The sequence below is a fragment of the Phasianus colchicus genome, chromosome 10, assembly GCF_987193195.1.
Source record: "Phasianus colchicus chromosome 10, bPhaCol1.hap1.1, whole genome shotgun sequence".
Lineage (NCBI taxonomy): Eukaryota > Metazoa > Chordata > Aves > Galliformes > Phasianidae > Phasianus > Phasianus colchicus.
This window is the reverse complement of record NC_143445.1, coordinates 23,263,513-23,291,124: the sequence shown is the minus strand read 5'-3', so window position 1 is coordinate 23,291,124 and position 27,612 is coordinate 23,263,513. Positions and strand designations below refer to the sequence as shown.

Sequence of the window (27,612 nt, the reverse complement as noted above, 5' to 3'; positions counted from 1 at the left end):
GACATAAGGGCAAGTAATTAGTGCTTCTTTTTCTACTAAAATTAGGGGAAAGAAAAAAAGAAATTTAGTCACTAGAGCAAGAGGATTTTTAAATTGCAAGGAAGTCGTATTTAATGTGTGAATCCAGCTGAACTAAGTAAGCTAATCAATATGATGGGCAAATTCTATTAACAGTATAAAAATACCAACTGAATAATTAAATTGTAGTGTGGAAGAGTAAATATTTTGAGGAAAAGGATGAAACTGACAGAACCTGAGTAGGTCCATGGAGTTAGTTGTCTTTAGATGTTTTCTGCCTCTCTAAAATAATCAGACATAACACTGTGTATTGGCTCTAGCTGTATAGAACCTTTACTATTGCCCAAATGAGACGAGGCATACGTGTTAGAAATGGGAAGAGATAAATTAATCTGCTTGAATGCCAAAAAGAATTTGATTCAGCAGAAGTTGGAAGAAAATTTCAGGTCATATTTGCAGACCCTTGATGAATAATTCTGAAATGGACCTCAGTGGAATCAAGTTTTGATTTTGATGTAGTAACACTGGGACCCAGTAAGTTAGAACAGTGATGAATTTGGTACGGACTCCTCAATGAAGATATGTGGAATTAGACAAATGGTAAGGTTTGGGTGAAAGGGTTGTTGTTTGGTTTTTTTTTTTGCTTTTTTTTTTTTTAATTTGGCAAATTCCAAACAATTTTTTTAGTAACAGAATGACTGGTCAGGGATGGGCTGTTGCTTTTTTTTATGTAGTGCCTAGAATAATGATTCTTGATCTTGATTGGAACCTTTCACCGCTTCAGATAAATTGAACTATTTTTCTTGCTTATACCTCTGTGGGGATTTGGGAGTTAGGACTGGTTTTGGCAGTGGCCTGCATGCTGGGCAGTGGAGGAATGAATAAATGAGAGTTAATGTGGTTGGTGAAACATAGTGATTTCTCTTACAACATTACCATTGCAGAAAAAAAATCTATTTAGTTTAATCCGCTTTCTTTTTTTTTCTCTCCATACTGCAATCAAATAAACTGAGGGGTTTAGTTTTGTGTCAATAGGAAAATTAATTAGCATAAATTGTAAACCCACTCTCTTTCTGAGAGTGTTAGGTTTCCTTGTTATTCCCTTTTAAATGGAATCCTGAAGGAGAAAAAATCCTAAAGGAGAAAAAATCAGGCATAAATATTGCATTATACTTAACTGATTTATATTTATGAAGCTAATTCCACTTTTTAATGCAATTCAAACAGGAAAAATGCTTCTTTGGTAAGGCTGTTATAAAAGTTGGATCAAGTATGCCAATGCAATCAAAATGTACTGGGGCTTCTGACCTGATCATCTCATTTTTTACATGGCCTCTTCCCATTCTCTCACGATATTTTTCTCAGTTTAGCAACGTACTCTAGTGAATTTCTTCTTGGCTCAGAAAATCACTGTGCAAAATACACATCAGAGGTGACAACTGCATCTGACCTTCATGTAAATTATATAAAAGAGCTGGTCAACTTGGAGCTGTAGCATATTGGAAATTTAACCCTTGACATTGTCACTCTACTAAGATGAGGGTGCCTGGAAACTGAGGGGCTTTTCACAGGATAACAAAAATGGCAATCTTCATAGTCACTTTGATATTGAATAATGTCATAGACCAGGTGTATTTCCTGATGTAATGTGAAAGTGCATCAAGTTACAGCAGGGATTAATGAGGGACTCGAGGAGTTCAGTTTTCCATGGTCTCTTCTATTGTGAAAGGGATTTGGTTGTTTGCGGTCAGAGATGAAATTATGAAAATCTTTGATATATCTGGTATTTGCAGCAGTTGTTGAATATGAGTGAGCTATAACTACGCATTTGAAACTCATTATCTCAAGGGAGGTAGGAGCTGGGTAGTTAAACTTAGAGGAAAGACAGGAAAGTATAAATATGAAATAATTTCTAATTGTTTGCAACTTGCTGAAGAGCAAGGGAATAAAGATGGGGTCTGACACCTGGCAGAGCAGCCTGTGCTGGTGGCCATTTGCTCTGTGTGATGGATTCAGACCACAGCTCAGGTACCAAGGCAAGGCACTTACGTTGTTGGTTCCACAAATGTATTTAATGCTGTGTTGTGAAACAGGTGAGTTAGACTGAGAACTCTGACAGCGTTCCTTAACAGGATCTGAGAAGGGCTGCATGTTGCTCCCCTTGTCTGACACATAGGCACAATGGCTCTTTTTTATCTCTAAAATTGCACTTCCTATGTGTAAAACTGTGAAGCTGCCTACCTTGAAGGCTGCTGAGGAATGGAACATTTGCTGGGAGCTGTCACTGGTTAGTCAGAGAACAGTATAGTTGTTCGGTGTATCTCTGCCACAGAAAAATTGTCTACCCAAAATGAAGAAAGTACGTTCTTTCAGACTGCAGTATATGGGGTCTTGCTGAAGCCTGTTCCTACCATTTGTAGTCAAATGTTTGTCCTCTCTCCTCACTGACCCATGCTGCTGGCTGGTTCTTCTGTAACAGGCAAGTGCTTATTCATTCATGATAGGCAGTACTGGGTGGAGCTGGGAATATCCAAACTCAGCCCATATGAGAATTAATTTTCATTATTTTTATCAAACTGTAATGTCTCTGCATGGCTGTAAATCTGAAGTCTTAACTATTGTAGTGTAAAGCCTTGTGTGCCTTGTTACAACAGTATTCCTGGAGGTCTGTCTGGATGAACTTTTATTCCGAAGAGAGCTGTTTACACGTGGTCAAGTTGTTAGAGAAGGCAGAGAATAAAGGAAAGTCGAGCACAGACGTTCCTCATCTTAAAGCTGCTAAAGATGTCAGAAGGCAGACAGGGACCATCTGTTACAGAGCAGGTTCTGTTCCCCACAGGCACTGAGAGAAAGGTTTCCTTTGGCTCGCTGCTTTTAGGCTCCCTGGGGTTTCTGTTTAGGACTGCCCTTTTGCTCCTCATCTGAGGGTGTCTTTGAATGCAAGAAGAACAGTCATGTTTTAAGTATATGTTTTTTTCTTTCTAATTAGCCACTCTCTCTTTTAAAAGTGCAGGTAGATACTACTTCATTTTCCTGAACCCTTTTATTTTCAGACCCTTCTTTTATTTGACAGTTCTGTGGTATGGCTAACACAATACCTCATGTTAGGTAATTTATTTTCTCTTCAGCATAGAAAGCCATTTGCTTTAACTATTCAACAACGTTTTCATTCCATTTAATGAAAACCAGTCCATCTCTAGGATTAAGTGTGAAAGCTGACCAAACTTCTGCAAGGTTCTCCTAAAAGACCTACACCCTAAGCTCCAGTATAAGTTCAAATTTTATGTAAAATATAAATTGTAAAATATAATGTGTTTTACAATTGCAATGCAGTGTTATTCATTGCTTGTTAAAGAACAAGCCTTAATTACTGTAATTTAACATATTCCAGCCTTCCTGCCCAAGCCTATATTAAATCACAGCAATCAGCCTCAATAGAACAGGTGAGGAGCTTAGTATATCCATCAGAAGATACTAGAGACATTGCTGGTGAAGTCAGATTCTGGTGAAAAGCAAGCAGCTTTGCTTGCTGATTTGGGTAGAACTGCTGATGGGTTCTTAGTGCTTAGGACCCTGCACTTTGGGAAGGCTGCATCAGATAAATCCAGCTCACCAAACCAGCAAGGAGACTGCAGCCTTCTTTCCTGAGCTGTCAGTAGCTTCCAGGGGGCAGTGGCCACGTGGCACAGAGGGCAGGCTGGCAGCAGAAGCTGTGCACACATGGTTTGGCCTTCGTTTCTCAGGACATCCACTGAGTTACTGCTGGATGTGCCCTCCCTCATGGTCTGTGTCTCTACAAAACATGCAGTAGATGCATGCTCCTGCCAAACCCCTCTAATGCTGCTTCCAGCTGCTCTCCTTTGTCTCTTTTTCCAGGCTAATGTCAACAGCCCCATCCTAGCTAATAAATTATTTTATTATTATTTTGGAAAGAGCCTCAAGGTGAAGAATTCTGCCCCTGTAGATACCACGACTGAGGCTAGTGGATTCACTTCCCTGCTAGCTGCTTCCCTCTTTTTGTGTCAGTAGTAACAAAAAAAAAAAATCACATGGACAAAGCTGTTGTGGTGACAAATTTCATCACCGTTGCGGCTCCCAATACTCCACACTGCAGAGGGATATTCTACAACCTGTCTGTCAATTCTTGGTCATAGCAGAGAGGATTTTTTACTGCCTTGTTCTCTGGAGCCTATAGTGTTTTTCCAGCTGCTTGCAATAGAAGAGTGAGCTGGGGCAAACTAAGTGGCAGGATAATGTATGAATTTGTGCCCTCAACATCTTCAGCATTGTTACAGATGCTGTCTGTTCACAGCTGAGCTCCTGACTTCAAGTATCAACTGCCATCAGCTCAATCTGGAGTCTCTTTACAATCTTGATATCTTAATGCTGACAGCCCCCTGCTAGCAGCTTTACTGCTATGCCTAAGTATGGGAGACTGCTAGCTTTCAAATTGCAATAAATCGGCTTATTTGCCTCATCTGTTTGTCTCAACTACATCTGTATGATGCTGTCAGAAGAGAAACCTGAAACTAGAATGCTTCTCTGCACGCAGCAGAATTGCACCTACCCCGTTCTGCTTCAGAACAGTGGGCTAAGAGTGTTGAAATAGAGTTGTGAACACAATTGATTTTTCTGGTTTGACCACTGAAGTGAAAAATGAAAATATGTTCAGCTTGAGTCAATGAGATCATTTCTTTCTTTATTTTTATTTTTGGCAACTGCCTGTGGCTTCTTTTTCCCCTAGGTATAAATTAAGGAGGCAAAATCCATCTAGTGGTTACCAATGACTAGAGAGCCACTCAAATTCAAGTCTCTAACTTTTCTGCATGCATAGCAAGCTTTCATCTCAAATTTGAGATCTCTTGTATGTTTTATTGCTCCTGATTCTTTTCCCTTCTGATTTACTTTTTTATTTGATTCTCAAAAATGAAAATGTCTTGCAGCATACTCTCTTCCATGAATTAAAGTCAATAAACACTTTTTCTGACATCAAAGATCACACTTTCAATCAGATTATTCCATTCAAGTTGCCTCTTATGACCTCTCCAGCATTTCCCCAGTTCTTATTGATCACTGCTTAATTCTGTTTTTCTTTCTTGTCACAGTAAGAGAGATTTCAGTGGAGCTGCTGTAATTCAGGGCTTTTTGATAACATATCACCTCAATTTGTGGTGTTTCTCAGGGCGCTTTTTCACCTAACATAGCATTTGAGTACTGAAAACATTTTCTTTTCATTAACAGAAGGCTGAATTTTGTGAAACCAGTTTCAGAGTTAGCACTAGAAGACCAGCATCTCTAAATAAAATGCTGCCATCTTGAAAAATACTGAGATTTAAAAAAAAAAAAAAAAAGAGAAGTTAAATAACTGGGTTAAAATTAAGCTGCTGCCTGAAATAAAAGTCTTCCTACGTGCTTTTTCATCTCTTTGGATGATGTATTTAGTTCCTGCAAAGGAAGATCCATCCTGTCTTGATGAATAGCAATCCATTCTGCATAATGAATTTTCAAAGCTGAGAAGACAGATCATAGAATCATAGAATGGCTTAGGTTGGAAGGGATCTTAAAGATAATCTAGTTTGAAGACCCTGCTGCAGGAGGTTCTCAGCATCTTCTTCTGATGTTGAGAATGATTTCTCTGAATCATCTGAACAATATCAATTTGTATTTTATTGTATGAAAATGTAACTTATACCAATTTCTGATGAGTAACTAAATCAGAAGCCCCTTGTATTTAATTGTTTCTTTTTGTCCTAATGAATAATTCATCTAGATTAAAGGAAATCCCATGGCTTCATAACTTGCTAGACAGTAGTAGCTGATTTAATATATTACTTTTGTTGGTGAGCCATACTATTACTGGATAATTTGTAAAATAGCAGTTTGTCACGCTGATCAAACAAGGCTAATTTTGGACACTTACATTTTCAACTTCAGTGGTTTATAACCCTTGATTGTGAAATTAGTCTTAAAGCAATGCAGAACCTCTGTGCTGTCAGTCCTGTAGATGGCAATGTTACACTAGCATAAAAATGAGTGGAAGCCACACATCAACAGCTTTGCTCTGTTAATCGGTGAAGAAAGGCATTAGCAGCAATTCAAGATACAGTCTCTGATACTGCTGCAGAGGTAAATATCTATAAACACATAATTAGTACTAAAATGTAAGTCTGATTGGATCGCATTGTTTCTTGTTCTTGTACAGACCTAGTGACAAATCATGCTTGCTATGCTTTTTTCCAGCAGCTGATTTGCCCAAATTTTTACCTGGTTTAATTCCATCCTGTTTGACCATCTCTAACCTTCCCTTGGCAATAATAGCGACATTTTTTTGAACAGCTCAGAAAAAGGTGTTTTCTTCATGGGCATCTTGTATTTCATTTACTTGCTTCTTCTCAACCTTTTGTCAAGTCTCATTTTGCTTGGTAGGCAGTTTCATTGATTCCTGTGTATGTAGTAATGCTTTTTTGAAGACATTCTGTGGTTTGGGAAAATATTTAGTTAGCTCACATGTACACATACACAAAAAAAGAGTGAGTTAGGAATCCAGTCCATGCTCAGTGAGTTAAAAATCCAGTCACAGATCCTGCATAGCAAATATTTGAAGCACCATTCAGGACAGAGTTTATGAGCAATCATTAGGCAGAAATATATGTGAACAAACCATCTGTTCTGTAACTTCAAATAATGAACAAAGTGGCCAAAGAATGCAACACAAAGGAATTTTGTAATTTAGCAGCCCTACATTAATTAAATAAATTATTCAGTGTGAAATGCTCATCCAGCTCAACGAGCATAGAACTGAATAAACATTTCTTGAGGCCAGCTCTCAAAAAATCTTAATATAAACAGACCACTACCGTTCGGTAAGCCTCATCATGTTGCTGCTTTATTTGCCATCATAAGCAATACAGTTGTGGAGCAGAGTGTTTTATTTGGAGGCCCAAGTAACAGTCTGCAAATCACATCGTTGGATGCGGCTGTTTCATTTACTGGGTGTATGGATGATTGTGCAGAGAAAATTATAAGCATCAATTTTGACTCTGAATTAAAGCTTTTCTCTGACAAGGTAGTCTACAGAATATATGCACTGTGGTGTAACCTGTGCTTCAGCTGGGAATCCCTTTTGTCTTAAGTGACCTTTTGCAAGTATCCATAGGGTTTTCATTGCAATTTTGTTTGACCTTTTGTTAAAAACCAAGCTCTTCTAGACAACTGATATTTGGTGGAGTGATTACTTAAGAGGGATTCATTGGAAAATATTTTCAAAGGCACCAACAGGAGAAGGCAGCTGGATAGCCCTCTGTAGCACAGAGCTGCACTGTGTTGTAACTCAACACACATGCTGTATATTACTAAGCTTTTCCCTTGACAGATAAAAATAAGTCAGCTTAATGATCAGGAAAAGAAACCAAGCCACCAGCTAAGGTGGATGGAGTAGAGAAAGGCACGCTCTCAGCTGCCCTACTCAGTGTGTCCCAAGGAACTTATCAAGTATACAGGAAAAAGGGATGTGCACCCTGTCTCCCTTCTGGGCTGTGCTTGGTGTGCTGTGCTGGAGAAAAGGGCGCCTTCTGCAGATTCTTATTATCGGGCTTGTTTAGACTAGCGTATCCGATAGACCAAGAACATGAAAAGGAAAGGCAAACCCATTCGGTGCTTTCAGCAGATGAGGTTCAGAAATGGCGAGATGATGGTGGAGTCAGTGTCCCTGGAGCTTTTCAAGAAACGTGTAGATGTGGCACTTAGGGACATGGTTGGTGGGGATGGGCTGATGGTTGGACTTGATGATATTGCGGCTCTTTTCCAACTTCAACAATTCCACGATTCTATGAAATCCAAGGTAAAACTGGCGGCTTTTTGGAGGTAGCTGGAGAGAGCTTGTATCTGCACGGCATGGAGAGCACCAAGGGTACAGGTGAACACCTAAGTGCTGAAGTAACGTGAGAGGGGAATTGTGTGTTTACTTGCACATGGATGAGCAAAGTTTGAGAAGAAAGCTGTGAGACATCCATCACTGTGCTAGTGGCACTTACTTTGGAGATCAATTCTCCTATCACAGTGTCAAGCTTTTACAGTTTTATGTCTCCATGTCTTTACTTGAACAGCAACATAATCAGCTCCTTCCTTTTGCTTTTTTTTCTGAATGCTTTATTACAATCATGGAAATGAGAAGTGAGCACTTGTTGGACACATGAGAGAACTCCAGTGGGATTCTTCTGCTCAGGAATGTTCTTCTTCGAGTTTCCTTCTTGTCCTTGGCTGTATTCCATTGTATCCCAACCTTCTTTGAAGCAACTGGTTAAAAAAATAAGCTCCCCACCAAAATGAATTTTTCTCTAAAGCAATTTCTCTGCTACAATCTGACTGTCTGTCTGCAGGAGCAATGCTCTGCTAAAGGCAGAGCCTACCATGCTGATGTGAGAAGATAGAGCACCACAAAAAAGGCAGAGGGTTGTTCTCCAGTGAAGGGATGATTTAAGACATTTTCTTTCAAGCTCAGGAAACTTGAAGTGGAGAGTAGCTGCATTCTGAAGAAAAAAAAAAATCAAACTTTAAAAAAAATTGTATTTGCGTATTGTGTTTTTCCTTAAAATTCTCAGTTTTCTGTAAGTGTCGTAGCAGTAGCAAGCCTTTACATAGGGAGGCATATTTATGTAGGGAAATTCTGTTTTGCCCTTCAGCATCAGGTGCCTGGCTTAGCTGTAAGCCTCTAACACAGGGCAGCCGTGGTCTCCCAGGGCTCAGTATCATTTCACTGAACACTGTTTTCATACCATTCTAACACATTAACTTCAGTAATGTACAAAGATATTATGGGTCTGGTTTTAACATTTGTTTTTTGTGTGCTTATAATATGGTTCAGTGCTGATTTAAATATGAGAAGGTCTTTCTATTGTCTTGAGTTGTTTTTAACTCTGGGAAAAATTGTGAAACCAGGTAAAGATGAAAAGCCCGTAACTAACGGTCTTTTGAATGCCCGTCTGCATTTTGAAATGAATTTTCTTATTTTCTTTCTGGAATAATTTGATTAATTTATCTCCTGGAGCTGAGCCACTAGTTCAGGGAACAAGTGATGTATTTAGTCTTCTATTCATGGATGTTCCTTTGAGATGAGATAATGCTTTCAAACAGCTTATCAGTTGTTTTTTGAGTTTATTTTTTTTCTCTATTTGTTTCACTCTTTTACTAGGAATGGCTTGTTGTGATTATTTGGCAGTCAATATTTAACATGCAAGTCTTGTGGGCTCATTGTGATAAGTCACACAATGCCCCGACTGTTTCTGTAGTGAATAAACACAACACAGAAGAGTCTGTAGCTGTTCCTGGGACTATGAAAGTCTCAAGGAGAAAGAGCAACTTAGGAAAGAGAAAGGGACATTTAGGAAATGGTAAAACTACTTCCTTGGCTTTACCAGACAAACCTTGCCCAAAGCATAATTCCTTGAAAACTCGCTACTGTGAGGTTTATTAGGAGGATGCAGAGTTCATATGTAATACCCAGTTGTCACATTCTACACAGTAATTGCTTTAGGTGTGAGATACTAATGAATGTACAGCAGTCAGGTCTTAATCTGGATCACTTAATTTCTGGTGTGATTCTGGCATGGGAGTTGTTGAACAACGCACCCACACACTTTGCTGAAGCTGTTCTTTAGTGCAGGTCATGCCTGCTGTCTGTGTCCAAGTCTATGTATATCTAAGTTTTCCTGTGACAGTTATTGCTTGCTGTCTTCATCCAGGTGTATATGTAACTATCTGTTATTTTGCTTCTTTGCGAATGGATGCAAATCTCAGCCTCTGAAGTGCAAACCTGAGGCAAGCAAAGTCTAAGCATCTGTGACAAAGATGTGTTTCATATTCCAATAGGAATGAAAGTTCCTGGAAGATTTCACATGAAGAAACAAAAATATTTTACAGTACTTAAAACTGAGTGCTTTTACAATGCCTAAAAATTAATCAGGTGGTACCAAAGCTCCAGTAAAGCACTCCTGTGATGAACAGAGACAAGGTCTCAATTGCTGACTATTCTTAGCAGGTGCCCCATGGAAGCGCCATCTCTGTATGTTGTTTTGCAAATTTCGTTTTATTTTTTCTAGTTCAACTGCAAAGATGTTTAACATATATTTTTAACATCTTTAGCTACAGTTCTGATCATGTGAAAAACACTAGCCTAATTGCAGTGCCTTTGTTAGAAGTGGGGAAGCTCTGGTAGAGAAGTGTTACATCTGTAAGTACAGGATTTTTTTTCCATTTAGGAATGCAAGTGTGTAATATGGAGAAAAGAGGTAAGGAGGTATCTGTGCTGAATCATCTACTCGTGTCAGGTATTCTTGAATTACTTTTCTTTTCAAACATGCCAGCACCCTACAGGGGCAGACTGCTTTTCACTCAGCGGAACAAAGGAAAAAAAAAAATTAGTGTTTTAAGATGTATTGCCATGCTACCCATCATGTTATGTGTTGGAGTTCTTTTTGGTACTGGAATAAAGGAATGATTGTGATAATTTTATTTTTGTCAAAACCAAAACCAACCCACAACTCTTAGTAAATACACTGACACTGAATTAAGCAGAACAAAAATGTGTTTCTTTTAAGCCAGCTCTTTGCGTTTGCACGTTATGTAGAAGTACAATGGCAAGTGAGATGTTAACAGTGTGAAAGACCCTAGTTTCTTGTATGATACAATTGACTCAACACTCATTGAAACACAGTATGAGACACTCATATTGAAACACAACCTGATGTTAAGCACTGCCGTTGCTTAAAAGAAGCACTATTTTTCTTAAGTACGGGACATGATTTCTTGAATAGTACCATAAAAAATCTATTTCACATACTTTTAAATGCTTCTTTTTCGTATTTCTCACCGCTCTGTGGTTTGTACAGCAACTTCTTTTCTTTTAAAATGTCTCTAAGGGCTCATTTTTATCCGTCTGAGTAAAAGCAAGTAACAAACACCTTCTTCACTTCTCCTTCCCCGCTTCTGACAGTACAGAAATATAAACAATAGTAGTACTCCTATTTAGAAGGCACTTCAGAAATAAAACTCTGCCAAAGTTCTTCCTACTTGCTCTCACAAATTTAGGAAATGAATACTGCCCTTTGTAAATTTCAGGTTAGATCAAATCTAGACTTAAGACCAGGGCCGTGGTTATCTCTGTATTACCATGCCTATAAAGATATGTGCGTTGTAAATCTATCTATAAATGTGCGTTAGTAGATACATATATAGTTTTATAAATGGCAACATTGTGCAGCATCAAGAATAACACCTGAACAGTGCCGGCCCTTCGTGCCTTTCAGATGACCCTGGCTTTATTAAGATTTCAGCAGTTGAATTTCTTAATCCGCTGTTGAAACTATCTGACTTCTCCAAGTAGATACCAGCAGGACAAGGGGAAATGGTTGGAAGTTGAGGGAGGGCAGATTGAGGTTGGATGTCAGGGGGAAGTTCTTTCCTATGAGAGCGGTGAGGTGCTGGAACAGCTGCCCAGAGAGGCTGTGGATGCCCTGTCCATCCCTGGAGGTGTTCAAGGCCAGGTTGGATGGGGCTCTGGGCTGGCTGGTCTAGTATTAAATGCGGAGGTTGGTGGCCCTGCATGTGGCAGAGGGGTTGGAGCTTCATGATCCTTAATGTCCCTTCCAACCCAGGTCATTCTGTGATGCAGGGCCGGGATGCAGTGCTGTGGAAGCCCCAAGGTCACCACCTTCAGCCTCCTGCTCAGTGCTGCTCCTCGGCCTGCCCTGCTGCCCAGCCCCATGGAGGCTTCAATTGGAAGAGGAGATAGACAGCAGGAAGGAATTCTTAATGTGAGGATGGGGAGACTCTGGCACAGGCTGCCCAGCGAGTGGGTGCCCCCGGTATGGCAGCACTGGAGGCCAGGCTGGGTTGTGAGCAACCTGGGCTAGAGGGAGGTGTCCCTCCTATAGCAGTGAGGTTGGAGCTACGTGATCTTAAAGGTCCCTTCCAACCCGAACCATTCTGTGATTCGTTACATCTTGGCTGCCCATTTCAAAAGAATGTGCTTGATTTCGTTTAGATGCAGGTTTTTGACTTCTCTTTCTAAAAGTGACGAGGGGAGTTTAATTTGAAAGCAGCTAGCATCAATTATGCTTCATGTCCTAATAGAAATGTGTGCATGTGTTAGATTACTTTTTGGAAATTATGTTGTCATATAATTTAAGGATAAATTTCATTTTCTTCTGAATGCTAAATTTCTTTTGAACATTTAACTTCTTGGTCAAATTTACAGTTCTGTACAATTCATTATTTTTACCAAAAACTTTCAAAAGTTAGGCTTCTATCCATGTTCACATCTTTGTCAAAAACAAAGAAGGACACTGATGTATTTTCCATTTCTCATCTATGTATCCAGACATTTAGATACCTCTGAAATAATTTCTGTGGATCTGGACCTTTATATTCTGGATAAAATCAATGTAATTAATGTGCTTTTCTCCCAGTGATTTGGTTGTTGGTAGAGCCTACTTTGTGTGGGGCTGCTGAGGATTGAGGATCACTTCTCATGTGTTCCATCCTTCATTCAGAAGTTCTGTGAATTAATTAATGTGCTGTAAACTAGAGGTCAGAAAATGGTTCGCAACACATAATTCATGCAGGAAGCTTAGACTTTTCTGTTTCCTGAATCTCTGCAAAGGGATAGCTGTTTACTCACCTATTATTCATTGATTCTCTTGCCCCTTTTTTGGTTCGTTGTGCATATTAGTGGCATGATATGTCTAGAGGACATACTAGCCAAATTATAGATGTAATGCTAGTACATAATATAGTTTCTTTACTGATTTTTGACACAATGACAGAATCATTGACTGCAATCAACAGCTGATTTTAGTAGTTTACTGAAAGTAGTTTTGATCATTTACTTGTCATTTGTGACACTTGAATAATATACAGAACACTTTGGCATGCTTAAAAATAACAGTACGATACATTTTGTAATGGTTATTGCTTTACGTATTGTCAACTTTCACTTGCACCTACTCTGTTTTCTTCTTCCTGAAATAAAGTATTTTATTTATTTCCGACACCTGGAGAGCTGCGAGAAGGATATTTGAAAAGACCATCTGGGCAACTGAGCACTAGAAATATAAATTACAGTGCTGAAAGCCCATATGCATGAAGTAAAACTGGAGGAGCTTTTCAGTCGTATATATTCCTTTTGTCTGCCTTGAAACAATGATGTTACTAGATTGGTTATAATGGTACGTGGTTCAGGAGGGTGTCTCCTGAAATTTTTCATTCATCTTTTTGCTCAAATGTCGCACCAGAAGGACATGAAGCTGTTGGAGCAGATCCAAAGGAGGGCCACAGAGATGATCGGAGGGCTGGAGCACCTCCCCTACAGAAATGGGCTATGAGAGAGTTGGGGCTCTTAAACCTGGGGAAGAGAAGGCTCTGAGGTGGGGGGACCTTATTACAGCCTACCAGTACGTAAAAGGGGCCTACAGGAAAGCTGGAGAGGGATGATTATAAGAGTGTGTAGAGACAGGATGAGGGGAAATGGCTTTAAAGAAGAGTGTAGATTTAGACTAGATAGTAGGAATAAATTCTTCACTGTAAGGGTGGTGAGATGCTGGGACAAGTTGTCAAGAGAGGCTGTGGGTGCCCCCACCCTGGAGGCATTTGAGGCCAGGCTGGATGGGGCTCTGAGCAACCTGGTCTGGTGGAAGGTGTCCCTGCCTTTGGCAGGGAGTTGGAAATAGACCATCTTAAAAGTCCCTTCCAAGTGCTACTGCTACTAAGACTTCTTTTGAGAATTCTGATCTGAATTCCAGTTGGCTAGGTGGCTTTATTCCCCAGTGCGGTTCCATATCCCCATTTTTATCACATTTTGCTTGGATTTTTAATTGTTCCTGAGGGTACTCAGGACTCAAGTCTGGGTAATGCTAGCAAAGCCTTAATAAGTGAGGTTTTTGCCAACCATTTCCATTCCTGTCTTCCTGTTTTCTAGTTGGCAAGCATTCTAAATCCCAAGTGAGTACTGAAGGCAGACACGATTATCACAGAATCACAGAATCACAGAATCGTAGGGGTTGGAAGGGACCTCCAGAGATCATCGAGTCCAACCCCCCTGCCAAAGCAGGATCCCTACACCAGGTGATTATGGTGTTTATGTGATTTTTAGAACATGAAATCATCTTATACTTTATGTTTTCAGGCTTTCTGCTTTTTTGTGGTCTTTAACAAAAATCTGCAAAGATGTATCTGTCTATGAAATAGAGAGTACTTTAGAATAGTCAAAGCTTCATCAATACTTGAGTTTAAATAGCCACAGGAATAATCATCCATATATACAGCATAGCACTTAGAAGTATTGTAATCGAGGGAATAAGAAATTCTAGAAGAAAAAAAAAAAAATTGGCAAAGAGACTTACAGTAAGAAAGAAAGGGAAGAAAAAGTTGTTTAAATGCAAAAAAAAAAAAAAAAAAAAAAAAAATCCTATCTAAACCCTGAGATATTCTGAACTTCATGCCTCCAACTTCAGCTGAGTCTTCCTGCTAAGAGAAGAGAGGGTAAATTTTTTTATCCGGAAAAATACTTCAAATCTCCCACAGAAGCTTTTTGATTTTATAATCTGCCTTAGAATATCTTGCTTCCTTCTGTAATTTTTCAGCTGATCAGAAGTGAGCCCATGTGTTCTTACCAGCATACAGGATTTGTGTTAATAAAAATAACAGCAGATCCTGCTGGAGTTAAGGAATAACACAGAGATGCAGAATTCTTATTGGGACATTTAATTGTTTGAAGAGTTTGATTTTTTATGTGTACACATACATTTTAAATGCAGTTGCATCCAAGTCCCAACACCACAAAACTATACACCATAAAATCTTGCCTTAACACATTGAGTTTCTTTAGTGTCATAACATCCAAAACTTCAGTGGTAAAGTAAAAGCTGTCTTCTCATTTCTCTTCCCAGAAAAGTCCCATTTTCAGTGCTCTGTTCTCCTTGCTCAAACTGATGCTGAATGTGCATCTGTTGCTTTGGGCATGTTTAAATCAGAATAAGCCTACACTACCACTTTCAGATTATTTCAGATACATTGAAGACACATTGAGTTCATTATTTCTTCTCATATTTTTCTTCTGTTCCTTCACTGCTGTTCTTGGTGACTGTGATTTGCTGTTTGCAATTTCTTGGTGAGTGGTATAGCTATTCTCTCAGTAGACAGAAAGCAGGTACCCATTCCTTATGCCTGAATGGAAGAATGCATATCTTATCAGAGACTGTGTCTCTTCCAGTTTCCCCAGCTCCTGCATGTTAACAAATGAATATTTATATTAATTATTATGTTGTTTAAATAGCGATTGCTATGAATCAGAGCCAGGCTGGCTTTTTATACTGATCTCCTCTTGGAGGCCTTTTGAACCAGAGCATATGGGCAGGTTAAGACTGGAATTAATGATGTTAGGAAATGTGTTCCTGATGTGTCCTAAACAAGGAATCTCTTTCGTGTATCACTTGGGGCCCTCACTCAGAATGTATGCAGTGTCTCAGGTAATTCTTGAACATTCAAATAGGTCATAATGAAAGAAAGCAGCTGAAGATTCATGAAATATAATATGTTGCTCATGAGAGCCTACTTTAAGACCCTGAACTTATGAAAATATGTAACTTCTGTTAGCTATGGGCCTTCTATTTTTACGCAACTAACTACTTGGTTAGATTTCTAAGAGCTTTAACACAAAATAAAAGCCTCTTTACTTTGTCTATATTTAGTGCCATTATAAAGGTAAGGTTCTGCAGTTTCCTTGCTATGCTGCCTGCATATATCTTCATCCAGCAAATTGGCACAGAATTCTTTACTTTTCTTTATGCCTTCTTCTGACTGAGTGAGATCTGCAGTCTGTATATGTATAGGTATTTAAACACCAGTGCTATGTGAACACTTCATTGCTGAGAGCTTCTAGTGTGTAATGACATTGAGTTGGCTTGGGCACTCCTAGCCATTGCAGCACTGATTTTGGTGCAGGGCAGCAATCTAAATATTTGTTCTGCTTTTCAGTAGGATTTTGCTGCCCAGGTGAACTCTTTTTTTCTTGTAGGTATACTGCTCTCAGCTACTTAGCTGCAGGCTAAGCCAGGCTCCAGCCTCTGCAAGCAGCAGTGTAAGCAAGGCTTTCAAAATGATGTTTGTGAATCTGCAGTCATGTAGCTTGACCATCTTTAGGATTAGGAGCACACCAGTCACTTAAATTGTCTAAAATCCAAGTATTAAAAAAATAAGATTTTTTTAAAAAAATCTTCTTAAAGGTGTTTGGGTAGCTTTTCCACTCCCTTAGTAATACTTATTTTGAAAGGTCTTTTCAGAAGACCTTTGAACAACAATACTAAGATGACATTTATCATCCTAGCTTTTCTTTGAGTATGTGCCTGTTTGGTTTGTGACTGCAATCTCTTTGAAATCAATACATTGCTCTGCTGCTCTCTGCATAGCCAGTGCAGTGAGTGTGCAGCCACAGAGCAGTGAGAGATGTGATTGTTTTGCTGGTGCTTGCCATCAACATAAAAATGAGCTGAGCAGAGACAGATACATGTGCAAAGTAGATTCACCAGCAAAACACAGACATTTGGAGGAGAGGAGGAAATGATCAAGACAAAACAAACTTGATTATTTTTGTTGGCCCTGGGTTTATTTTACATTATCAGAATGAACTTAAATTTCAGGTTGACATTTTCCCCTTAACATCCCTCAAAATGCCCTGTGCATCACTGCTGATGTGAATGGCATTTTGTCCTTTTTTTTTTTTTTTTTTTTTTAAGAAAAATATCTATTAATAGATCTCTATGACGACTGCTTACTGGTTTATGCTTATAGCTTAGCACAAACTGTTCCAGAGGATTTGCAGTAAAAGCTATGAAGTTTATGTAATTGCAACTTGAAGCAAAGCTTTTCTTCAGGGCCTGCTACACTATCTAAATCCAGAAAGAGCAAAAAAATAATGACACAACTCTAAAGTTTTGTTCCGGGGGCTGGATGATCTTCTTTGACCCAACAAAGACAGTTGCTTTAGCAAGCAGGACAGCATCAAATCAGAGCTCCTTGAGACAATGCTGTCACTGCCCTGTACTGTCATGTTCCTTTGATCTTATTCACGTTTTTTCAGCAAGATGTGATAATTACATTAAAATGATAGAAGGAAATATTTTAACTTTTTTTGTGTGTGTAATATGGAGTTATATTTGCATAATATTTCCAATGTAATATCACGGAAAATGACTGCAGTAGGAAAGCAGGAAGCATCCAGAGTTATTAGCTGTGAGATGTCAAGTAAAGTAGAACTCTGCTCTTTAGGAGAGATGCCAGTCCCCCTGAAATTACCATTTTAATTGGATTGATCGTAAACAGTTTGCTCAGGCTGTAATACTAGACTGAGGAGATGCAAGCTATTTAGCCATAGTGTGGGCAAAGGGTTATCTTTCAGCCAGTTCATTATAACTGAAAGGTTACTCGTTTTTCTGACTGGAGCTTAATGCATGGAAATACAATGTGAAATCTTAGTGTAAGAAATACTTCTATCTAAATATGTAAATTTAGTTGACAGATATACACTTAGCTATTGTTCTTACTATGATTTGCAAATAATTAATATGAAATTATTATGATTTATTTAGAATTATCAATTCAGAATTTTCTTTTTTTGCAATTGGGGAAAACCAAAATGGCACACATGTCGTCTTACTTTTAAAGGAATGAAGTGTCTTAAATAGCAAGTATCTTCTGGCCTCAACATTTCCTGAGCCAGTTCTCTTTTCTCTGAACTGTGCTGTCTTAGAATTGCCAGCAGCCTAAACATTATATAAGACCTTTTTGTCCTGCCAGCATGCCAGCATTCTCCTTTTGCGGTGCTCTTTGCTGCCTGTGGTCTTCATCAGCTGAAGCACAATGGAGAGCCCAAGCTGTTTCTCTCGGCCTAATTAACCCCAGTCCATTACAGGCATGTTTGTTGTAACACATGCAACCTTTTCATCTTTTGATATTTAAATGAGAAACCTGAATTCAGTCTTTCCTTCCTATCAGCTCTGAGAAGACTGTGGTACTAGTCATGTAACAACTTGCTTTCACATCTCTTCCCTTTTGTGGCTGACCTACACTGAGAAGAATTCTATGCTTTTTGCCTGTCATTTTAGTAATTTCAATCTAATTTTTTATTATTTTTTTTTACGTGAGTGGGAAGAGTCATAGTTAAAATGCAGAATGTGATTTGGACATCTCTTTCAGAATCCGTGTAAATATAGACCTAGTAAAACATTAGCAATGGATGGAAGCAAAAAGTAATGCCTCATTCAACAGCTTGTGTGTGTTGATTTATCAGGATGTCTGCAAACAGAAGATGGGACATTTTGACAGCTCTCGATTAGTATTCTCTTTGTTCGCATAAATGACGATTCGATATTTTGTGTTTCATTTTTTTAACTTAAAAAAAAATATATGTGATGAATGATTTTGAAGATTTCTGGTATTGACAGACATGTTTCAGAGAATAAAAGACACGAAAATATTTAGGCTCTTCAAATTTAAGTATTGAACTCTTCTTTAAAATGTGCTTTTTTTCTTCTAAAATACAATGTAAGTCAACAATACTTTATTGACGTTGAAGCCTAGACTATAGCTTGGACTGTGTGGATATCATAATTGTGATTGATCATGTACTGCAGCATGCTTTCTTCCTGGACTGAAGTTCAAATGTACAAAGATTAAATACAGTGCTTTTTACTTTGTTTACTGAACAAAACATACTGTGGAATTGAGGGAAAGAATTGAGGATATCAGGCAAATATTTCTGCTCTTATATGCCAGCAAGAGTTTTCAAAACTGTGTGGCAATTCCATGAATGAGCATGAGGGAGATTCTGCTTTTGGGTACAAAGCTGTCATGATGGATTGTCATTATAGCTTCAAGAAGTAATTATATACTATGTCTCAGATGAGCAGACTGTAGTGCAAAGTGTTAATTGTGTCTTCCAAAAAGTTATACAACGTCTGGAAAATTTGTTGGATGAATTCCCTCTGATTGCTAATTGCATACACTATTAAGCCATAATTTTCTTAACTTTCTCATTTGCTTTATGCTTGAAGGTAATAGATGGAACATGGGACTGTGACAAATTCTCTTTTGGGATCTATGCAGTGGGGCTTGACTTTGATCTTTCTTTTTTCTTGCCCTCGGAGACCACAACCATTTTTGCATATGGCAAATGAACAAAATGTTGGTGCTTAGAACTGCTGTGCTGATCAGAGAGAAGTTCTCTGAAAGGTCTTGGTTGTACATTACTGAAATATTAAAAAGTGTAGTGGAGGCTGTTTCAGGCTTGTAGTGGATGTGGCCTCATGTCCTTGCCTGGAGGCTATGAGTCTGACGTGGGATGGAAGTCCAGAAGGACGTGTTCCAATGTGACCTGTGCAGTTGTGGCCTACCTGCTCGAAGCCTCAGCTGCAAGCCTGCAGGATGCTGTACTGTGGAGCTGTGAATGTACACAGGGGAGCCTGGCAGGCTGATGTTTAACACTACAAAAATAGGGAAGGTGTGTTGGACCAGGGTGGACATCTACACACGAGAGTGAAAAATAAAGGCTTTGTTCCACTACAGACTGACCAGAGAATCTAATATTTTTTTTTTTGCTTGAAATATTTTTATGAAACTGGATGAAAATAGATGGTATATTTGGGAGAAAAAACAGTACTTCTACTTCAGATCGAAGCTTTCTCTGTAGGACTGTGCAATCTTCAGCCAGTGTTCTTTCACAGCTATTTTTTCCCCCATTTTGTCTAGGGGAGAAGAGAGAAAAGGCGTCTTGAAAGTGCTTTTTATTGCACATATTACATCTAGGCAATGAGTCCTTGAATTCACTGAAACCTGTGGGCGCTGTCATTATGGAAATGTATAGTCTCATTTGTAACAGCCAATGCATAGGTTTTTCAGTTTGCTTTTGAAGAAGGCCCAATAATTGCATATGCTTTGTTGCATATGAGGCAGTTACCAGTACCTCTTTTAATCATATATATGTTTTAAATTTTCCATCTTTTTCTCTCTCTCCACAGCTTTCCTATTTTCTTTCTCTCCTGTAACTTTCCTTTTGGTTTTTGGACTAGTAATGTGTTTTTCCAAGAGGAATGGCTCTTATAATCACGGTTATCACCTCTGATGCACTTCAGAAAGGGTATCAGACTTAAAACCTTTTTCATAAGCAGCAGTGGAAAAAACAAATTGTTAAAAATAGATTGTATTTTGTCTTTAAAAGGACACGAATGCATGAGTTATCCCACCTCCCCAAAATAAAACACATTCCTATTAATATACTAAGAAAATTGTTAGGTCCAACAGGGAGATGCATTTTGCTTTTTAAGGCATATGTCACTCCCTAATCCAATTATTGCTGAAGGCTTCAGAGGCAAAATTAATTAGCAGTCTGCCATAGTTCTTCAGATTCCTGGAGCTCCAATAATGACTTGTTTTTTTGTAGAACTGTCCTTATTATATGCAATAGACAAGTATGGACATAGCAACTTACTCTGTGAAGCTCCTTATAACTTATTACTGTTATCAGCAGCCTGTATGCAACTGTAGAGGTGCTAGATGTTGAGGCTGTAAGCACAGAATGTAGAATTTTAAGTTACATCTTGTTTTGAAAAAGGTCTTAATGATTTTCACCCATCTCTAGCAATTATTGTATTATAAAAAAAAAAAAAAAAGATGTTTTTCAGGTTAATGAAAAATTAGTGATGGGGGTGTCCGCTGGAACTTAATTTTCGATTTTGGCTGCTTAACTCTGCAGAGAACTGTTCAATTTTTTCATATGTTAAGGAAAACAACATTAGAAATTTTTATGTTTAATACACATTATGTTTTTTATGTTTAGATACACAATAGTTTTTGACATCCTAGATCAGATCTGCAGATCCCATGGTTCTCAGCACTGGTAAACTTATCCACATTTGCTGAGGTTCTAACTCTGTTTCTGAAGAAAAACAAGAAAACAAAAATAAAAAGCATTTTAACTTATCCTAAATCTTCAGAGTCAAAATGTAGCATGTTTTTAAGTGCTTTCGTGAGGTTTTTAAAGCTCTGTGCAATAACCCTGGATTACAATCTGTTATTTTTTCAGTTGCTTGGTGAGAAATAGCAATACTCTACAGAAATATGATGAGAACTAAATATTATTTCTTTCTTTGTGTTAATTAAGTTCGTCAAGAGCATCTATCAATGTGTCCACTGCCTAATATGCTCAGCTGCATGAATTTAGAATAGCAAATGGATCTGAGATGAAAATGTGTTTCTGAGCGTAGGTTTACAAGTTCACTCAGTATCTGTATATGCTAAGAAAACCCAATCTGTCGTGTTGCATTTCATGCAAACTGCTGTGTACTTTGTGTTTGGCATAAACTCAGAATGTGCTTATCTGGAACGTAGTATTTCATTTTCATATCACTTCAGAAGTGTATGAGCATGCTTCAGTTAAAGCAAGGCAACATATGGTTGTATTGTATAGGTGTGGATTAAAATCTTCTGCATGATAATGCTTTTAACTTTTACTCTTCTAGTACCTTTATTGGTGCTAAACATAGAGACACTCGTATGCAATGCAGCTGCTTTAAGGCAGGCATCTAATGACTTTCTTGTGTGTTGCACTGTATCCCATCCAAGCTTCTACTAATGGTCCAAAAGGGTGGGTGGAATGAAACATGTGAGACTGTTCTCATGACATTTGCTGCCATGTTACAGGACCATGCTCTGTCCATGTTACTGGTGGTTTGGGTAAAAGTATCTGCAAATAGGCAGTCTTAAAGCAGGTATTAATTGATATTTTGTAAGTAGCTAGTATTTGTAAGGTATCCTGATAGACAAGTATGGGGATGTTAAATCTACTTAGTCTTGTACAATCGCTGTCCTGGAGACAGTGCCTCATATAAACATCAACTTCTGTTGACATGTCTCTGATGATACTAGACTTTATTATTTGCTTTTTCATACCTCATACTTCTACCTGTCTTTCCTTTTATGCTTGACAGGATTTCACATTAACTGCATATTCTACAGATTCATTCCTCATTTATTCTCATCTTTCATTGGAAAGTTTGTTCTTTTTTTTTTCCAAGGAGACCTTGACTACTGAACTTTTCAGTTTTGCAATAAAAAATAGATTACTAGGATGATCAGACATATCTAATATGAAACTTTTTTTTTAAAGAATCTGGGAAGTTTGACATGACCAAAAAGAAATTATAAACTTTCTTGATGTTAATTTGAAACCATTAGGTAGGGGCTGCTTAATCCGTTTTTGGAGGCCAAGCAAATTATCATAATTGTGAAAAGCCAATAGTAGAAAAACTTGTTTATATCTTGGAAGCAGACAGACTACGCTTGATGTAGCTATATCAGCACACATCAGAAGTAATATCCATCACTCTTCCATAAAAGACCTGGAATGAGTCAATCAGCTGAAGTTTCAGTCTTAACTGCTTGCTCCCAGCTGAGGCATGGAGAGGCTGTTTGTCACTGCACGGTGACATGGCATGTCTTTGTTAAATAGATACTGAACTTTCCTGTTCACTGTCTCTTCTGCATCCTGTCATCTTCTTGCTCCCTCCTGATTCTCAAAACATGAGGTGAACTCAGACCAGCCAAAGCTGGTAGTTTGGAGCCAGACATGGAAGGATGGAAGCTTGCTTGGCAGCTGTAAACTGTGCCTTCAGTGGGTGTGACAGCACTGGAAATGTTCAGGAGAGATCAAATAGTGAGCATTGAGGCCCCTTGCTCCAGAAATACACAAAACACAAGTGCTGATATGCTACATGGAGTAAAAGCCAAGTCAACAATAAAGACATAAAGTAAGTAATAAGCAGGGAAGTTGATGGATACAGCAATAGTTCGTCCTACATTTATATTTAATGCTGGTTGAAAGTGTGCATGGGATCTAATGAATTGCAGGCAAATGTATGTTGTGTGCCCAGTAAAACTGAAAGGTTTAAATTATGCAGGACATGTCATCCTGTTGCCAAATATTTAACACCATTCCTGCGGAGGAGAGACAGCTTAGGGATCCTTATTTAAACATTAGTAATCAAATCTTTTTCTCATCATGGGAACCGCTTTTGCATAATTTGTGCCTGCCACATCCAGAACTCGCACAATAACTAATTTGCAAAGAGACAGCCCAGTGTTGGTTGACAAAACTTAGTGCTTCTATAACGATTTGTGCTGTACCGTAACTGTGTGAATAAAAATAGGTCGGTCTGGATCACCATTTGCTGATTATAATTGTTGCCTATGCCTTATATTTTACAGTGACTTATTATTTTCTGTCCTGGGATTGAGAATGAACATCTCTGCTACAAAAACTATCCATTTTCATTCAAAAAGAAAAATGTTAGAAATTCAGTTTTTTTCCACGAGATGCACGTCATACAGTGCTCCCCATAGCTCCTCTGAAAGTAATGCTCCTGGCATCAACTGGCTGATCTCTTTAATGAGTATAAATTGTTCCGGCCTGAAATGAATTTTATTTCAAATTCAGTATCTTTGAAAATTTATGGAGTAGTCTGAAGGGTTGTTTTTCTTCTGTAGAGTGCACAAAAAGGGCCAATCCAGCACAATGTGCCCTTATAAGAATTATTCATTATTTTAGTCTAATTCCAGCCCCATTTTGATGACCTAAAGCATGGTACACTGTGGCCTCTTCTGTGTTTTGTCCAACTGAGTACATTTGGGTGCTGATGGCTTAACAGTCACGGGAAAGTGAAGGACAAAGAGCTGCAGTGAAAACGTAGGCAGTCAGTAGCTGTGCTGGCAGAAGATGAAGTTTCAATGGGAATTAGAAGTGAGGAGATAAGAGTAGAATTTGTAATAAAGATCCACTATGCAGAGCAAGTAACTGAACTCACGCCTACATATTTCAAGCTTGTTTCTGTAGTGCGTGGAATTCCATAATGTTAATGTTGACCTTTACTCTGGGGAAAACATAAAGGGGAGGAGAACGTGTCTTGCTGTGTTGTGAGGGCACAGCATTTTCAAGCATGATGGAACGCTTTGGGAACCAACAGAAAGATACTAATTAGTCTTCTCTGTAAAGTCTATTATGTGTACTGGATTCCAGAATTAATCCATCACAATTTTTTGACACATTATTTTGCTTTTTTGTTCAAATTTAGAATGGAAATAACTGATTATAATAGGAACATGCAGATAAAAACTATTATAGGAGTTTTATGTTTCTTTTAGCTCTGGGAGGAGATAACCAATACATATATATATAAAAGATGGATTCAAGCTATGAAAATATTGTTGGAGGAAAATGTGCATCAATAAAATTTAGATTCATTTCTGTTCCTTTTTGTCTGCTAGAAAAACATAAGCTATCAACATACCTCATATTGGTTGCTATATGGGAACTGTTAGATCAAGGCCTGAACCAGTGATTGAACACCTGGTAAAGGGGCACAGCCAGTCCTGTGAGCACAGGTGGAAGCAATTCACCTGTGGGACTGGAAGGGGTGGAACCAGGTTCCACCTCTGCCTAACGTCATTTAGGGGCTGGCAGCTGCAAGGGAAGCACCTCAACTTGGAGACTGTTTCTTCTGGAACTGAACAAGCCCTGATCATCAGAATGGGTGAGTGATTCTTCCTTTATTACCAGATTGTGACTTCTGCCTTTCTTGGGTGATCTGAAACTGGTTTAAAGGTGCTTTACCTGCTATTGTCTATTCTTACAGTTGCTAATATAGAACGTTGCAGAAAACATTGTGCTGTAGCTTGTATATTCTTGTATATTAGAGAATATAACATTAAAATAGATGTAGATCAGTTATTTCCTGGTACATAGCCTGCTGACTTCTGATAGTTCTGCTTCAGGCATTACCTGAGCTAGCAGCAGCGGCAGCAACCTAATGCCCGCTGTGTCTGTCCTCCATTTAATTCTGTAAACTTTTTTTTTTCCTAATCTGTTTATCATTTTGACCTTCTAATCATTAAATACCTTTAGAAAATTTAAAGGTGAAATATTATTCTCATTTCCTCTTCTATTATTAATTTTAATGTTAGTATTGCATTGTTTTCAATCCCTAGGATTTCTCTGCCTTGTTTGATTCCTCACTTGTTTTGTTTCCTGAAGGGCAAATATATATAAATGCAGTGTTCTCTTTCAGCTTTGAAGAAATTGCCTTTGGGTCAGTGACTAGATCCCCTTTCTACCGTCTTGTCCTTTGCACGCTATGCCAGACATATTTCCTCTTGTCTGCTTTCTGTACCTCATTTTTTACAGTTGTTTTTCAGTGCTGTCACTGTTTCCCACTCATTGCTTTGGTCTTTCCATTTTTCTTTTTCATCCTGTTCATTTTGACAACTTTCCTCTTGTCCTGCTGTAATTCCACAGTTAGTTAGTTCACTTCATGTTTGATAAAGGGGAATCAAGCCTGCTAAATCTTATTTGCCAATACATTGGCTTTAATTTGTTATGGAAGCAGTGACTGCTGCATTTTTTTTTCAGAACCTTCCTCTTTAATCCACCTCCTTGGCAATACTTTCAGCCCTACGTGTTAAGGCTGGCATTTGCACAAATGCCTCTTGAATGAGGTGGAAGCTTCTCACCCAGCTGAGTGATGAAGCCCTGGATAACTAATCTGCTGAATTCTCAGCTGTGTGCAAACCTGAAAAACTGGGGTTTTAGAAGTAGTCTTTCCCACCACTAGGCAGTGCAGATTGACTTGAGATTTATTCAAATTCTAGCTCTCAGGTTTTATCTGTGATAAAACTGCACGCATGTGCGCACGCACACACACAAAAATACAAAAAACAAATGAGATCTAGCCGAAGGAGACTGGAGAGCAGGGAGTGAGCACCTTACAAAAAGGACTTCTTGTCCTACATTCTCTTGAAAATTCAGTCCATTTAAACAGGATCATTCTGGATCTGCAGGCTGCGATGGGAAATCAGTGCCAGTGGCTATCCACCAGAAGCAAAAGCAGAACTAAAGCTTCTGATGGTTTGCACATATTTCTTGATGTAACTTAAAGCACATTCAGTGATCGCTGGAATATTTTATTTTTCTTAAGAGATAGAAAGCATTATAAGATGGAGCTCAAGCTCCCACTGTGGAAAAGAACAGCTTTGATTTACTGGTAATGAGAGTAGAATGAATGAAGCTCATTCCACCTAATGGTGTGAAATTCGGTCATTTGATGTGACACTAATGCATTTTCTAGAGAATATAAGAAAAAATCTAGTTGGGAGGAACTATGAAGATCAGAGTGGTCAATACAAGATTCTTGGAACAAAGGAACTTGCCTTGTGTTTGAAAAGTGCTTCGGCACATGATACCTAAAGAACCTCAAAGTTTGATCCTTGGCTTGAAACAAAACCTTTAATTAATTATAATGTGGTGGTGATAGAGAGCTTAGAAGATTGAAGAGAGTTGAAAAATTTTTATTGGGATCACTGGACATTTTACTGTTGCTCTTATTTTTAACAGAGTGAATATTTTTACTTAATAGAGCGAAGATTTTTGGATTCTCAAATTTTTGTTCTTATTTTCTTTTGGAAATAGTCTTGTGAGTAGAAGGTTGTTTAAAATGCTCTTCTCAAAGCAGTGAGTTCTTTTCTATAGAGACTTATCTTCCCCTTTCTGCCATCACCAAACAGTCTTGATCAATTCAAGAGTCACTTTAGTACCAAAATACATTACTAATGTAGGGAGAGACTTTTAGGTAGGCCTCCATCTGTTTTTACTAGCGCTCTTTGGTTAGGAAGACACGCTACAGATCCTCAGTTGTGTTTTCAGTGCTGGAGGATGAAGGTCGCTCATAGGTGCTCACCTGCAACAGGTGACCAACAGCTTCCTTCAAATGCATACCTTCAGGACCAAACAAATCACAGAATAGGAAGGAATGGGAAAATCCTTCTCTTTTATGAACGTTTCTGTGTTTCTCAAGTCTGATATGCTCTGCTTCTAAATGCTGTAGTTCTTTAAAACAAGACTTACATGATTGCACCACTGAATCATTTATGTGAGTGCAGAAAAATGACTTTTACTCACAGAGAAGCTATAAGTCATTAGGGTAAATGGGACTGGTCACCACTGGAACCCAACAAATCAGTCTGAAGGAAAAAGTGTTCAATTGGATTATATCCACATTACTTTTTTTGTGTGTGTTCTAATATTCGGTCATGACTAAATAATTTCTGAATGGGTATTTCTACCTTTTGGGCAAATAAATATCCATTCGTCAACCTGCCAGGCTTAGTTTTGAAATTGCATAGTATTGTTGCTTTGCCTGGGAGGATGAGCAGCAGAAAATATTAAGTTCTCTTTAATTATGTGCATACATACATATTGCACATTTCACTCCAAACCCAAGCATGTATCAGCCATCAGAGAAGGCAGGAATATCAGTTTACCACAGACAGCGCTGAGGCAGAAGTGCCTTTTAATTTCAGTGAGTCGCTTGCTTTTGACTTTAAAGAACCTGCGGTGGCCCTGCATTTCTTTGACCTCAGTGTTGTTGTTGTTGCTTGTTTTTTGTTTTTTTTTAATGTGGCCGCATTTCCTCATTACAGATGTGCTCTCAATTATTTTTG

The 27,612-nt window shown here is 38.5% G+C and overlaps 1 long non-coding RNA gene across 10 annotated transcripts in view; it reads left to right on the top strand.

Moving 5' to 3' along the window:
* Positions 1 to 24,577: 24,577 nt before the first annotated feature.
* The window catches only part of LOC149916668 (uncharacterized), a 90,427-nt gene continuing 87,392 nt past the window's right edge, over positions 24,578 to 27,612 (top strand). For all 10 annotated transcript variants that reach the window (XR_016469802.1, XR_016469799.1, XR_016469803.1 and 7 more), the window contains exon 1: positions 24,578 to 24,650. This is a non-coding gene — a long non-coding RNA (uncharacterized LOC149916668). The remainder of the gene's footprint in view (positions 24,651 to 27,612) is intronic.